This window comes from Dama dama, chromosome 26 (genome assembly GCF_033118175.1).
Source record: "Dama dama isolate Ldn47 chromosome 26, ASM3311817v1, whole genome shotgun sequence".
Classification (NCBI taxonomy): Eukaryota; Metazoa; Chordata; class Mammalia; order Artiodactyla; family Cervidae; genus Dama; species Dama dama.
Window position 1 is genome coordinate 47,031,590 of NC_083706.1, and position 2,875 is coordinate 47,034,464.

A 2,875-nucleotide genomic window follows, 5' to 3' on the forward strand; every position below is an offset into this window, starting at 1 on the left:
AACACAATGGACATGAGTTTGAGCAAGCTCCAGGGGTTGGTGATGGACAGGGAATCCTGGAGTGCTGCAGTCCACGGGGTCACAAAGAGTTGGACACGACTGAGTGACCGAACTGAACACCCATTTTGGAAAAACACTTAGGCAGCTTCTTACAAAACTAAATATACTCTTAACACACAATCCGGCAATCACACTTCTTGGTACATAACCAAATGAGCTGAAAAATTAGGTTCACACAAAAACATGCACATGAATGTTCATAGCTTTATTCATAATTACCAAAACTTGGAAGTAACCAAGAGGTTCTTTGGTAGGTGAATGGATAAATAAACTGGTATGTTTATACAATGGAAAATTATTCAGCACTAAAAAGAAATGAGGTATTGAGCCATGAAAAGACATGGACAAATCTTGAATACAGTATTGGTAAATGAAAGAAGCCAATGTGAAAGGCTGCATACTATAAAATGATGGCAATAATGCAAAGATCAGTAGCTGTAAGAATTGGGGTTGGGAGAGGAATGAACAGAGCACAGAGTATTTTTAAGTGAAATCCTAAAAACTTTCACTTTTATTTTAGTGAAAATACTCTGTATGATACTGTAATAGTGACTACATTTGCCAACACCCATTTGTACAACACCAAGAGAGAACCCTAAGGTTAACTACGGACTTCGGGTGATAAGGATGCATCAGTGCAGTTTCATCAACTGGAACAAATGTACCACTTGGCAAAGGATGACAGTGGTGGGGAGGGCTGTCTGCAGGCATGACCAGAAAGTATGGCAGATCTCCCAACTTTCCACTTGATTTTGCTGTGAACCTAAAACTGCTCTTTGTTGTTGTTGGTGTTGTTGTTTAGTCGCTAAGTTGCATCCAACTCTTTTGCAACCCCACGGACTGTGGCCTGCCAGGCTCCTCTCTCCATGGGATTTCCCAGGCAAGAATACTGGAGTGGGTTGCCATTTCCTTCTCTAGGGGATCTTCTCAACCCAGGGATCAAACCCGTGTCTCCTGCATTGGCAGGTGGATTATTTACTACTGAGCCACCTGGGAAGCCCAAAACACTGCTCTCAAAATAGTCTACTTTTTAAAATTTTGTTTTAATAAATGTGTTTTGCCTTTTTAAAAAAAAAAAAAAAGCCACATGAGCCCTTGGCCTTTCTTTCACCTTGATCTAATAAATGCTTATTAAGCATGTGGTATTAATTTCTTAGAGCTGTCTTAACAAAGTTCCACAAATTGCATGGCTTAAACAACAGAGTTTTGGTTTTTTTCTTTTTTGGACTCTATACTTTTTATTTTGTATTGGGATATAGCCAATTAACAATATTGTGGTAGTTTCAGGAGAACAGCGAATAGCCTCCACCATACATATACATGTATCCATTCTCCCCTAAACGCCCCTCCTATTCTGGCCGGCACATAACATTGAGCAGAGTTCCATGTGCTATACAATAGGTCTTTGTTGGTTATCCATTTTAAAGATAGCAGTGTGTACATGACCTTCTCAAAGTCCCTAACTATCCTTCCCCAAACCTGACCCCAGCAACCATAAGTTGGTTTTCTAAGTCTTAAACAACAGAAATTTATTGTCTCTCAGTTTTGGAGACTAGATATTCAAGATCAAAGTGTTATTAGAGCTGGTTCCTTCTGAGGGCACTGTTCCATGTCTTCTTCCTGGTTTCTAGTGGTTTAATGGCAATCTTTGACATACCCATTCTCTGATTTCATGTTCACCTGCCACTTTCCCTGTGTATGTGTCTGTCTCCAAATTTCCCCTTTTTCTAAGAGCATCAATCACCCTGACTGAGATTCATATACTACTTACCTGCAACACCCCTATTTCCAAACATGGTCATATTTGAGGTGCTTAATGTTAGGACTTCAACATAGGAATTTTGCTGAGACACAGTTCAGTTCATAACACTCTATGTACACAACGCTGTGCCAGGCTCTGTTGGGAATTCAAAATATTTTGAGGTCGTCTCATAACATTTGTCATATTTGAGAACATGAAAAAACGTATGCACAACCATAGCCAAGTGCAGAACTGACATCACAGCAAAGGAAGAGAATAAGGGCCAACTGAGACGTACCAGCACCTCCGGTACGGCTTCAGAGGAGGGGTTTGAGGCCACTTACTGGTTGGGTTGCATCACTCACGGGTTGGAAGTTTATGGACAAGCTCCCCAGAAGCAGGAGGGATCAAGCAGAGGCACACCTGAGATCAGTAAGTGGGAACAAGTGAGAAAATGACAGCTCTTGGCCTGCACTTCCTTCCAGGAGTCCGTGAGTAGCCGGACATCTAGCACAGTAGGGGGCAGGCCTAGGGAAGCAGTGAGCAGGTGATAGAGCTTGAAAATCAGAGTTGAGGCCAGATCGCAAAGAACCATGAAAGATAAATGTGGGCTCTGGGTGAAGTGAGGCCTCTGAAGTTTTGAAAACAGGAAATGAAGTAATGAAAGCGACATTTGAGAATGGTTTTTCTGGCAGCGGGATGTCGACTTCACTGGAGAGGAATCCATTCATTCAACAGACATCTGTTGAGGCTGCTCTCTCGGCGTGAGAAGAGCCAATATACGTCAAACATACTTTCTATGGTGAAAGATCAGGTACACTCAAAATACCCATTAAGGGAGACAGGTAAGACTGAGATTTGCCTGTCTGTGGGATTTCCCAAGCAAGAATAGTGGAGTGGGTTGCCATTTCCTTCTCCAGGGGATCTTCCCGACCCAGGGATCAAACCTGTGTCTCCTGCTTGGCAGGTAGATTCTTTTACCCCTGAGCCACCTGGGAAGCCAGAGATATGAACACTTTCAGGAGACTAGCTGGCTGGTCTGATTTTATCTGTTTGTGGGGTTTTTTTTTTTTT